General features: G+C 43.7%; 1 long non-coding RNA gene across 1 annotated transcript; it reads right to left on the bottom strand.

Annotated features, from left to right (window-relative positions):
* Positions 1 to 281: 281 nt before the first annotated feature.
* Positions 282 to 1,642, bottom strand: LOC109742815 (uncharacterized). Its single transcript, XR_002227942.4, has 3 exons — positions 1,445 to 1,642; positions 1,083 to 1,134; positions 282 to 333 (listed from the first exon to the last, which is right to left on the bottom strand). It is a non-coding gene; the product is annotated as an uncharacterized lncRNA (long non-coding RNA).
* Between the last annotated feature and the right edge of the window lie 12,056 nt (positions 1,643 to 13,698).

The raw sequence follows: 13,698 nt of genomic DNA, 5'->3' as shown, positions 1-13,698 counted from the left end.
CAACTCAAATACTTCTAGAAATCAGTGCCCATATGCACTTGTAGGTTGCAGAAACACTAGAGTTTCACCACAACAGTGCACAGACTGCAACAAATGAATAAACAAATTAAACAACATGCCACAATTTCCTCGGTGCCTACAGTACCACTGTCATTCATTGACATTGCCAGGGGCAAGGGAAGCACACATTGAACAAGTATGCATCAGGTGAATGAGAGGAAGAATTTTTGGAAATGTACGGTAGAGTACATACTCAGGGTAGTGAAAACTTGGGAACGACCAACACGCCAGCATTGGAATTTGGAAAGTGTAGTGGCCTATTAGAGTTACTACCTGCACGGAAACATTGGGGGTCAGTCTTCAGGTTTGCCTCTAAAAAATCATGGAAGGTTGATTTATAAATAAACAGACTTAACAGAAGATCAAGAAAACATGTATTTTTTTTCAAACCCAAAAATTAGAATGATGAGAAACATGATTTTCACGTAGTCAACAGGATTGATCCTCATGCATGCGCCACATTTTTTTGAAAGAGAATTCGCTGCGTAGTTGGAACCAAGGAAAATAAGCATATTGCCATACGAAGAGGATAACTATCCTGCAGCAGCAGCATCTGATCTTATCCTACCCACATGGTAGCAACTAGCAACTAATCTTCTGCAGCCTCAAAGGACATTGTCCTAAGTCTTATCCGACTCAGCTGTATATTATGCCAAATTGCCAATACTATATTCTCATTTCTACTAGTTGCAATTGCACCAGCTGGTGACATTGTGGCAGTACACTCGTACTGCCAAAACCCAAACCGATGTGATGGAGTACCAAATTAACAGTCCAGCTACAACTACAGAAGAACTGTGATGAAGTCCTACTAATTGTTATTCACCTAAGTAGTAGTTATCTAAAGCAGCTAAACTATGGTTCATACTGCTTGCTACCAGATCCACAAAGAATTGCTGAATCGCTTACAGTAGTTAACTAGTTCAATTTTCATTAACCTAACCACCGCAACGCGAGCACAAAAGGCAGGGGGCAACACGCAAACCAGTTCGTCCATAGCCGCGAAGGGAGGGGGTTCTCACCGCCGGTGACGCTGCCGAGCCGTCCAGATCAACCTCGCCGGAGCTCAGGCTGCTGCAAGGAGAGCACACAACCAACCTTATTAGCTTAGGAATCATGATGGTCGAGATTGACCCATGTAAATAATATAAGATCATTTTTCTAGCAAATATAGTTTGGAAAACATTCTGGAACTGGGATTCTGCATCGCCTGATTGAACAGTGAAGTAGAGAAGTACTATTTCATCAGATATATTAGGATTAAAACAAGTCCTTGAGCAGAGCACATGGCCGCTGTCCCGTGCCGCACCGAACGGCCGCTCGCCGGATTCTCTCAGATCTCATCAACTCGAGGAGAGAGGACGGAGGGAGCGAGGGAGCGTACCATGCGAGCGGTCGAGCAGGGGATCGAGCGGGGAGGCGCTGGCGATCTGCCCAGGCAGGGGCGCGGTCAACGCCCTTGACCCCACGCGCGTGAGTGCGCTGGGTGTCATCCACCCGATGAGGCAGAAGAGCACCAACGCTTGATGCGTCTTGGCGAGGGCGGCGCTTGATGCAGGGGGACTTGATGCGTTCGAGGAGCGACTAGATGCACTGGAGGAAGACAGCCAGGGAGGTCCGGCGGGCGACGGGACGGCGGACTTGGGCGGTGGAGCTCGACGCGGCGACGGCTTGGCATGCGCTCGGCGGGGCATGGAGGAACAAGGGCTGACGGAGGTTGAAGACGGTTTCGAGCGGTGCGGACTTGGAACTCCGGCGATGGCTCGACGAAGAAGTCCATGGCGGCCTCCCTACAAAGAGAAGTACAGAGGGGGGTTGAGACTTGAGAGAAAAAAGGAAGAGATAAACAGAGGGAGGAAGAAGAGCGGGGGAACACGACGACCTGCGCGACTTCGGCCGCCGGCAGAGCTGCTCCGGCGAGGCGCGAGGCCGAGGCAGTGGAGGCCGAGGCAGGATCGCGTTGGATCTCCCTCCCTCGGGTTCTTCTCTCCCTTCTGGTGAGGGAAGGGGAGGGGTGAGAAAAGGAGGGCGTGGAGGAGGCCATGGATGGCGGCGAGCTCCGCCGGAGGGAGGTGGCGGCAGCAATCTGGAAGGGGGGAGGCGAGCTCTCGCTCTGTCTCGATCTGGAAGGGGGAGGAGGTGGCTGCGGCGAGGAGCCGAGGGAGGAGGAGTGCGGGTGCGGGTTAGGGTTTGGGTAGTTGGGCTGCGGTTGGCTGAGGGGGTGAGGGCTGCCGTTCGATCCGGAAGCATCCTACGGCGGTTGATGCATGATCCGCGTGATATGCTCATGGACCAATCAGAACGGATCAAACCATTTGATGACCTTATGACCATATAAATTGGTCGTGATCAATTCAAGATAAAAATTTCATTCCATTTTTTAGTGCTCAAAATGAGTTTTTTTATGAAAGTCCTATCAAATATTTGTTCAAATGATCTCATATTGTGCACAAAGGTGCATATTGGAATTCCAAACAATGTTGCCTAAGGGAGTTCTCATTTTCTTTGGACGAAAAAATCATTTTCCATTTTCTTAGTGCCCAAAATGAGTTTGTTTTGTGAAGGACCTACCATATATTTGTTGCAAAATTGGACCAAATTATTTTTATAAAATACTAGGCCATATTTAATGCACAATTGACCAAATGGTTGGGTGTCAAAGTTTTGATCCACCTCTGGTGAAAAAGACAAATTTCCGCAGATTCAGTAGGAAGCGGGTTGATACGTCTCCAACGTATCTATAATTTTTCATTGCTCCATGCTATATTATCTTCTGTTTTGGACATTATTGGGCTTTATTATTCACTTTTATATTATTTTTGGGACTAACCTATTAACCGGAGGCCCAGCCCAGAATTGCTGTTTTTTGCCTATTTCAGAGTTTCGCGGAAAAAGAATATCAAACGGAATGAAACCTTCGGGAACGTGATTTTCGGAATGAACATGATCCAGAGGACTTGGACCCTATGTTAAGAAAGCTACCAGGAAGCCACGAGGTACGGGGCGCGCCTACCCCCTGGGCGCGCCCTCCACCCTCGTGGGCCCCATGTTGCTCCACCGACGTACTCCTTCCTCCTATATATACCTACGTACCCCCAAACGATCAGATACGGAGCCAAAAACCTAATTCCACCGCCGCAACCTTCTGTACCTATGAGATCCCATCTTGGGGCCTGTTCCGGAGATCCGCCAGAGGGGGCATCAATCAGGGAGGGCTTCTACAACAACACGATAGCCTCTCCGATGAAGTGTGAGTAGTTTACCTCAGACCTTCGGGTCCATAGTTATTAGCTAGATGGCTTCTTCTCTCTTTTCGGATCTCAATACAATGTTCTCCCCCTCTCTCGTGGAGATCTATTCGATGTAATCTTCTTTTGCGGTGTGTTTGTTGAGATCGATGAATTGTGGGTTTATGATCAAGTTTATCTATGAACAATATTTGAATCTTCTGAATTCTTTTATGTATGATTGGTTATCTTTGCAAGTCTCGTCAAATTATCAGTTTGGTTTGGCCTACTAGATTGATCTCTCTTGCAATGGGAGAAGTGCTTAGCTTTGGGTTCAATCTTGCGGTGTCCTTTCCCAGTGACAGTAGGGGCAGCAAGGCACGTATTGTATTGTTGCCATCGAGGATAACAAGATGTTTTTTATCATATTGCATGAATTTATCCCTCTGCATCATGTCATCTTGCTTAAAGCGTTACTCTGTTCTTATGAACTTAGTACTCTAGATGCATGCTGAATAGCGGTCGGTGTGTGGAGTAATAGTAGTAGATGCAGGCACGAGTCGGTCTACTTGTCTCGGACGTGATGCCTATATACATGATCATACCTAGATATTCTCATAACTATGCTCAATTCTGTCAATTGCTCAACAGTAATTTGTTCACCCACCGTAAAATACTTATGCTCTTGAGAGAAGCCACTAGTGAAACCTATGGCCCCCGGGTCTATTTTCCATCATATTAATCTTCCAACACTTAGTTATTTCCATTGCTTTTATTTCACTTTGCATCTTTATCATAAAAATATCAAAAATATTATCCTATCATATCTATCAGATCTCACTCTCGTAAGTGACCATGTAGGGATTGACAACCCCTTATCGCGTTGGTTGCGAGGATTTATTTGTTTGTGTAGGTGCGAGGGACTCGCGCGTAGCCTCCAACTGGATTGATACCTTGGTTCTCAAAAACGGAGGGAAATGCTTACGCTACTTTGCTGCATCATCCTTTCCTCTTGAAGGGAAAACCAACGCAGTGCTCAAGAGGTAGCAAGAAGGATTTCTGGCGCCGTTGCCGGGGAGGTCTACGTAAAAGTCAGCATACCAAGTACCCATCGCAAACCCTTGTCTCCCGCATTACATTATTTGCCATTTGCCTCTCGTTTTCCTCTCCCCCAGTTCACCCTTGCCGTTTTATTCGCCCTCTCTCTTTCGTTCGCCTCTTTTTTGCTTGCTTCTTGTTTGCTCATGTGTTGGATTGCTTGTTTGTCACAATGGCTCAAGATAATACCAAATTATGTGACTTTACCAATACCAACAATAATGATTTCCTTAACACTCTGATTGCTCCTCTTACCGATACTGAATCTTGTGAAATCAATGCTGCTTTGTTGAATCTTGTCATGAAAGATCAATTCGCCGGCCTTCCTAGTGAAGATGCCTCTACTCATCTAAATAGCTTCGTTGATTTGTGTAAAATGCAAAAGAAGAAAGATGTTGACAATGATATTGTTACATTGAAGCTATTTCCTTTTTTGCTTAGAGATCGTGCTAAAGCTTGGTTTTCGTCTTTGCCTAAAAATAGTATTGATTGTTGGAATAAGTGCAAAGATGCTTTTATCTCTAAGTATTTTCCTCCCGCTAAGATTATCTCTCTTAGAAACGATATTATGAATTTTAAGCAACTTGATCATGAACATGTTGCACAAGCTTGGGAGAGGATGAAATTAATGATACGTAATTGCCCTACACATGGTTTGAATTTGTGGATGATTATACAAATTTTTTATGCCGGATTGAATTTTGCTTCTAGAAATCTTTTAGATTCGGCCGCGGGAGGCACTTTTATGGAAATCACTTTAGGAGAAGCTACTAAACTCCTAGATAATATTATGGTTTATTATTCTCAATGGCACACTGAAAGATCTACTAATAAAAAAGTGCATGCGATAGAAGAAATTAATGTTTTGAGTGGAAAGATGGATGAACTTATGAAATTATTTGCTAGTAAGAGTGTTTCTTCTGATCCTAATGATATGCCTTTGTCTACTTTGATTGAGAATAATAATGAATCTATGGATGTAAATTTTGTTGGTAGGAATAATTTTGGTAACAACACGTATAGAGGAAACTTTAATCCTAGGCCTTATCCTAGCAATTCCTCTAATAATTATGTCATTATATGTGACCAAGTTACCAGGAAAAATAATAAACTTGTAATACGGCAATTCTTTTAAAAAAGTGTTCTCAGAAATGAGCTATCATGTGTGAAGAATCATGGCTTTCAACCCAAATGATCAATCTTATGGCCACATTCATGGAATAGTTTGTTCAAATGATCTAATATTGTGCACAAGGGTGCATCTTGGAATTCCAAACAATATTGCCTAAGGGAGTTTTCATTTTCTTTGCACGGAAAATTCATTTTCCATTTTCCGAGTGCCCGAAATGAGGTTTTTTTGTGAAGGAACTACCATATATTTGTTGCAAAATTGTACCAAATCAATTTTCTAAAATACTAGAACATATTTAATGCACAATTGACCAAATGGTTGGGTGTAAAAAGTTTTGATCCACCTCTCGTGAAAAAGACAAATTTCCGCCGACTCAGTTGGAATTGGTCAAATTTGAATTGTAGCTACCTCGTAGTTTGCTCTTTATTTTTTCCAAAAATCATTTCTAGGTACATAAGTATCTATTTAATTAGAGAAACACCAAAAAAATTCCAAGATTCAACCACTAGCTAGGAACGGTCAAGCCCGCCGTTTTGACCGCATTTTGAAACGGTCATAAAAATTTCAAAAAAAAATCAAAAAATTGGAAAACCTCCGCATTGTGACATTATATGTGACCAAGTTTCCAGAAAAAATAATAAACTTATAATACGGTAATTATTTTAAAAAAAGTGTTTTTAGAAATGAGCTATCATGTGTGAAGATTCATGGCTTTCAAGCCAAATGATCAATCTTATGGCCACATTGATGGCATAGTTTGTTAAAATGACCTCATATCCTGCACAAGGGTGCATCTTGGAATGACAAACAATGTTGCCTAAGGAAGTTTTCATTTCCTTTGGACGAAAAATTCATTTTCCATTTTTTCGAGTGCCCAAAATGAGTTTTTTGTGAAGGACCTACCATATATTTGTTATAAAATTGGACCTAATCAATTTTATAAAATACTAGGCCATATATAATGCACAATTGACAAAATGGTTGGGTGTCAAAAGTTTTGATCCACCTCTGGTGAAAAAGACAAATTCCCGCCGATTCAGTAGGAAGCGGGTCAAATTTGAACTGCAGGTGCCTCATAGTTTGCTCTTTATTTTTTCCAAAAATCATTTCTAGTTACATAAGTACCTATTTAATCATAAATACATGGTTTGGTGGCGATACATCGAGGTTTGGACGGTGGTCGAGGGCCCCAACTCTAGAGCGCGTAAACTCGCATGCCCGCCGCGTGGTCACAGTGTAACCGTGGCATTGCCATGTGTTCTGGGCGGCCTAGGCATGTCTAGTGGGTTGGGCACTCCCCAGGTAGGTGCTAGGAAGAAAATCACAACATAAGATTCTCACGAGGAGACCAATCGATGCTCAAACATGAATAAGCAGCCAAGTGTTTGATTAGCGGTACGGGAAATGCACATGGCTAATGGGCATGAGTTTTGGCTGAGGATGATCAGTTACTAAGAAGACCGTCTTCACAAATTTTCAGCTCAAAAGGAGGAGCCTAGGTGGTACTTGCTTTGCAAAGTACCACACTGGACATAAATACGAATGTTGAAGCTCGGCTCAAAATAATGAATGGATTGAGCTGGCATTTGGTGGAGGATGGTTATTTGGGCATAGGAAAGCACTGTAGAAAATGGATACCATTTGGACATGCCAAAGTGGTACTTCCTTCACAAAGTGTTTTTCTGAACAAAATAGGAAAATGAATATTTTTGAATTATTTTTGAACTAAGCAAGGAAGGTTTTTTACATATTTGACGAAGATATGACCCATAGAATTTATGAGATTTTTTGGGAATTTTGGGAATGACAGTAATATAGGTTGCTTCACAACCTAGGGCAAAAACTGCCACGTGGACATGACACATAGGCAAAACTGATGAGGTGGCGCCTAGTCATAGCAACCCACCACAATTTACAAGGTTATGACCATCTATATTGGTCATGATCAGCTAGAAATAAGGCAGCGGACCAGTGCTATCTGCTTTATGACCATTTTGTGTAAGTAAATTACGACCTTTCTGACCAAAATGGTCGTTATAGTTTAGGGTCTGGAGCCCCCCGAACAGCTTTTGACCAATTGGTCTCAAATAGTCATAGATCTATGACCAATTCTTCCAGGGTCACTGACAGAAGGTCACTAGTTGACATATTTCTTGTACTGTCAATTGAAACTGAAATCAACATAGAGCAGGTTACAACAGCAAACCAGTTAAAGAAACAGGTTCAAAACATACCTGTTGCGCCATTGGAGTTTCAATTCCATCCTTCAAAATTGAAAATAGTTGGTATGAGTAAATACAGTAATGCAAGAGCAAAGGAGTATGAACCATAGCTACAGAACCTGACCTGAGAACAAATCTTCTTCTCCTTTAAGCGTTGAGTTGGGATTCAGAGTGGTGGTCCTCGTGCTTTGGGCACTGCAGTTCCCTTACTAACTGTTCGTGTTTGGGTGCTCTGTGGTGGAGACGGTGCTGTGTCAACTGGAACTGGGTTACTATCTGCTGGGGTTGGGGTTAGAAGGGGTGTAGCTGGTTCTCTGTCCAACTGGGTAGGGGTACAATCTGCAAGAGTCTGGGTTATGTGTGGTGGATCTGGTCCTTGGGCAAGTACAACCGTGGTTCTATCTGCATCAACTGGTAGCACTATCTTTTCTGAAGACCATGTTGTTACACCCTTAGATACTGCCATCACGCTCTCCAATTCAAATGGCTGATAAACAAGAAAAGTAATTGAAAGTATAGACATTGTATGATAGATAGGTGCAATGGGTAGTGGGGAATAAAAGAGGGCATGAAATAATTCATATTTATGTTGTCTAACCAAACAGGATAGCATGACACTATTTCACATATATGATGGCTAACTAAACAGGATAGCATGACACAATTTCACATTATGATGGCTAACTAAAAAAGATGGAAAGACATAGTTCAAAATATGAGACTATGTAAACAGGATGACATGACATAACTATATAATGTGTATATTAAATAGGTTGGCATGCCATAATTCACATACATTCACGAATAGAATGCCATAATTCAAAATATGATGACTGTAAACACTAAACAGGATGAGATGATATAACTATATGATGTCTTTATTAAATGGGTTGCCATGCCATAATTCAGATAGATGATGTGTATGTACTATGTAAACATGATGGCATGATATAATTCAAATATATGATTTATATAGTAAGCAAGTAAGCAGATGGCAATCCATATATGATGTAAAAACTAAGCAATGCAAGACAACATGCATGACATGGGTAATATAACCCTGCCAAGTTTGAGCATAGACCTCAGGGGGGAAATAGGACTGGTCATCAGTCTCTGAATCCTCCTCTGAGGAGCTCTCTATAACCAGCAAGATGTCTGCTTCAGCAGGTAGCATTGTCTGCTCTGAATACCTTGTTTTCACTCCAGATACTTCCGTCACCGCTTCAAATGGCTGATGCACAGGAAGAGTAGTTGAATATACAAACGTTGTCGACAAATGGAACACGTAATACAAAAAATGATAGCATGATATAATTCACATACATAATGATTGGCTAAACAGCATGGCATTGCATAATTCACATATATAATGCCTTTGTAACAAGATAGCATTGTATAATTCACATATATAATGTCTTGCAACAAGATGGCAATGCATAATTCACATATATGGTAATTAGACACTCAACAGGTGGCATTCACACAAAGCATGTCTAAACTAATCAAATGACATAGCAATGCGAGACACCATACGCACGATATGAGCAACATAACCCTGCCAAGTTAGAGCATACACCTCGGGGGGGAATAGGACTGGTCATCTGTCTCTGAATCCTCCTCTGAGGAGCTATCCGTAACCAGCGAGATATGCGCTTCGTCAGATAGCATAGTCTGCTCTGAAGACCTTGTTTTCAATCCAGAATTTGCCATCACCGTGTCAAATGGCTGATGCACACGAAGAGCAGCTGAATGTACTAACATTGTTGACAAATGTAATATGTAACGAAAAAAAGGATGGCCTGATATAATTTACATATAAGATGACTGGCTAAGCAGGATGACATTGCAAAATTCACATATATGATGCCTGGCTAAACAAGATGGCGTTGCATAATTCACATAAACGATGAATAAACTAAACAGATGGCATTCGCACAAAGGATGTCTAAACTAAGCAGATGACATATTTGATGTATAAAGTAAGCAATGCAAGACACCATATGCATGATATAACCAACATCAGCATGCCAAGTTAGAGCGAAGACCTCAGGGGGTAAATAGGAGTTGTCTTCTCCTTTTAAATCCCCCTCAGAACAGATATCTTCCTCTCGATTACAATCCGAAATGCATGGAGGGGGCTGCCTTTGCGCCTACCATGGAGCGACGTCTGCATGAAATTTTATTGCCACGCAAGGCTCATCTCTTTTGCTCTACATGTTCAGTTCCATTGTTTACAATAACTGTCATGCATAGGAATAAAACATAGTGAGATTATGTAAGGAGTGCATGCAGAAATCCAGAGTGATGGTAGCAACCTGTGGATAGACCCAAAACCAATAATAGCAGGCAGATAATGGCTTCAGTTAAAAAATACAGATAATGGCTTCTTTACTGTTTGTTTCCCACCCAACATGAAACTCATAGTAGACACCGGAGATTAACCAGATTGCAGATAGATACTATTGATAGCGGCCCCGATATGTACCCCACAACCATTTAAAAACTCAAGTTTGACCATTAGTTTGGAGCTGACTCAGAGTCTAATCGGTGAACAGGATGATAAAGTAGCATGTAATATTAAGTGATGCATAACGTAAGTAGAAGATCTGAGGCGGCGAAAGACAGTCTGGAGGCCTCTGCGGACCCGTGCAGTCCTCGAGGTCATCTGCTCGGTTGATGATGGTAATGCAGTTTTCATGGGTGCCAGCGGCGGGGAAGAAGATCTGAGGCGGCGAAAGACAGTCTGGAGGCCGGATCCCTGCTGTGCTGGACCCTTCTGTCGTTGGAGCAGCTGAGTTGGGGTGGACGACGGCGCAGCAGGAGCGGGACAAACCACGCAAGGTTTTCTTTGACAACTATCTGTAAGAGAAGTAATTCTGTAAGGGCTCGTTTGAATTGGAGGATTCCAACAATGCAGGGATAGGAAATAGACAGGAATAGGATAGGAATGCACGTGCAAAACAGAGAATTTAAAAACACAGGATATCTGCCAATCTGGGTGTTTGATTCACAACAATTGGAAGATCACAGGATGCAAAGAAGCATGGTGAGATTAAGTCAAACCACAAGAAAATGTACGGTTATAATGCTATTATGCTACTATCTCTTAGTCTTGTGCTTCATGAATAGGAATTTGAAAAGGAGGACAAGTGAAAATTAAAATTCCTACGTTTTTTCTTTCAAGGAGACACTAAAGGAACAAATCCGTGTGCTCAGTGGAAAATATATATAACATGTAGGGTAAAAAAGAGGTGCAACAAGGGTACAACCTCTTTGGCAAAGCCATGTCGATCTCAGCGTGATTGGGTTGGCCGGTGAGGATGCTCCGGCTGAATTTGCTGTCGGAGGAGGGGAAGAAGATCTTAGGCGTCTGGAGATGGAGCCCGAGGTACTGGTCCGCTGTGATGGAGGGTTTCGTCGTTGGAGCAGCTCCGGTGAGTTGTACGACGCCGAGGCTGAAGCAGGACAAGAGAGACAACGAACAACGTTAACCTGAGTGGAATTCTAATAGCATCTCCAATACATGACGTAAAATACATAACCACAAAGTGCTAGATGTAAAATACATCAGCCGCTCATCTCTGAACTTAACTGTCGAAACTGAACTTAACTGTCGAAACTGAACTTAACTGTCGAAACTGAACTTAACTGTTGAAACTGAATTTTGCTGTCGAAACTGAATTTTGCTATCGAAACTGAACGCACTAGCAAGGTGAGGCTACACGTCGGTCGACTGACTTTTTCATCTCTGGTCAGTCGATTTTGCAGCCGTTGGATACGAAATCAAGGGCCTGCGGTTCATCTTCAACCTCCACCCCCCTGAGCCGCCAGCCACCACCAGCCAAACAGCAGCCCCCCGCCGCCCGCGGCCGGCGGTGCGCCGCCCCGCCCGCCCCGAAAACACTCCCCACCGCCGGTCTGCCGCCGCCCCGGCCATCCCTCTAGGCCCCCCCCCGTGCCGAGCTTTTTCTCCGGCGATCCCCACGCCACCGCCCCGCCACCGCCGGCGACCACCGCCCCCATCCTGAACCCTAAGATAGATAGTGGGGTACCTCTCCGGCGAGCCCCCCTCCCCGCTGCGGCTGGTTCTTCCTTCACCCCGGCGAGCCCCTCCCCCTGAAAATCGACCGACCCAAAAGTCGATTCAGTCGACTGAAGTGTAGCTAAATCGGAGCAGCATCGCAAGCAAGAGCAAGAGCGAGAGCAGCAGCGCGAGCAAGACCAATAGCAAGAGGAGACTAGGCAGGGGATCGAGAGCAAGAGCAGAGCAGCAGCGCGAGCGAGAGCTAAAGCAGCAACAGCTCCTACTGATGTGGACGTCGCCGCCAAGGGAGCGATGCCGTGGAGGAAGTGGCCGGGGATGCCGCCGTGGATGGAGCCGCGCTGTGTCGGCTCGGGACCGAGCGCCGGCAGCACCGTGAGATCGAATCAAGAAGAAAATGCGGCGATTAGTGTACAACCTCTTTGGTGGCACCGATTAGGCCGCAGCTTCATCCGAGGAAACAGTGATGATGATGCTCTTCCGGTGGTGCAGGTGAAGACGGCGGTGTGGGAATGGAGGTGGCGCTAACGACGAGGGGAACGTCGGGGTAGCTCCTTGGAGGTGGAGGACGGGGTGGCTGAACCGGCGGGACGATGAGATCGACGACGGATCCTCATCCGGTACGGTGGATGAGGGACGTCGAGGTGTTGCTGTGGACGACGTCGTCGGGGAAGAGGCTCCGGCTTTGTGGCGGACGGAGCAGGGTGTGGGGTTTCGTCGCGGGTTTTCGCGACCTCGGTGTACGAATGGGTGGGCGGATGGGATGGCAGTGGGGAACCATGGCTTAGAGACGCGCTTGTCTGAAATGTCGGGTAAGTTATGAAAGTACCCCCACCGATTTGAGGCGGTTCTTTCGATTCAGGGGTAGCACGGGCATTTCGCGTGTCGGGATTTCACAGGAGGTAGGAGTTTTCGCGCGCATTGTAATTTCGGAATAGCAAGGCGCGGGTTGAGATAGAGGGAGTTGTCGGAGCACAACGAGACAAAGATATATCTTAAATATTTCGGGCTAACAAGGCGCGGGTTGAAATTTCCGGACAAGCCTAACGTCTACTGTACCAAATCAATGCGCACTACAAATGTCATTCAAAACTTTGAATTCATGTTATGTTCAATTAAAATATTTCGCTACGTGTATAATGCATGCAACCGACTACTCAAATGAACGTTTTAGTGCATTCCAAACGTATATACTACCGCTTCAATATCAACTAAATTTGAATTTGTTTCTCTATTTGAATAAGATCTACAGTAATGATTGTTGTGAAGTCAAAGCATTTGAATTCGTTTCTCTGTTTTAATAAGATCTACAATCATCATTATTGTCAAGTTAAACCATCGTTTGTGTATTATCTTCACAGCACACCACATGATTAGTCTCGACTTACATATGAACTATGTGTACTATATCAACTCGAACTAGATTTTTTGAATCCACTTTATTTTGATTTCAAATCACATTACATTTCTAGCTCTAGCTAGATCTTCATAATCTAAACCATGTCTCATATGTATAATGTGTTTATCACATTATGTATGGTGCCCCGCCCCCTACGCCTACAAGTATTTAGATGTGAGTTGCAAACACCACACATTACCACAAATTCAAATAAAATGTGAGAATGTTCGATATATAGTATTGTTTAGATTGTTCGAAATTTAGTTGTAAGCTGCAAACGCCACACATTATCACAAATTCAAATAAAATGTGAGATTGTTTGATGTATACTATGGTTTAGATTGTTCGGCATTTAGCTGTGAGTTGCAAACGCCATGCATTATCACATTATGGTATAACATGTGCACAGCACGTGTATCACCGCTATATTCATGCATGCAATGTTTAAAACACTATGATCTCCTATTCAAATATATGAATCCGCTTTCATATCAAATTATGATCTTTGTTAGTCTCTT

The sequence above is a fragment of the Aegilops tauschii genome, chromosome 1 (genome assembly GCF_002575655.3).
Source record: "Aegilops tauschii subsp. strangulata cultivar AL8/78 chromosome 1, Aet v6.0, whole genome shotgun sequence".
Classification (NCBI taxonomy): Eukaryota; Viridiplantae; Streptophyta; class Magnoliopsida; order Poales; family Poaceae; genus Aegilops; species Aegilops tauschii.
Note: the sequence above shows the minus strand (reverse complement) of the source record. Positions and strands in the feature narration are given on the sequence as shown.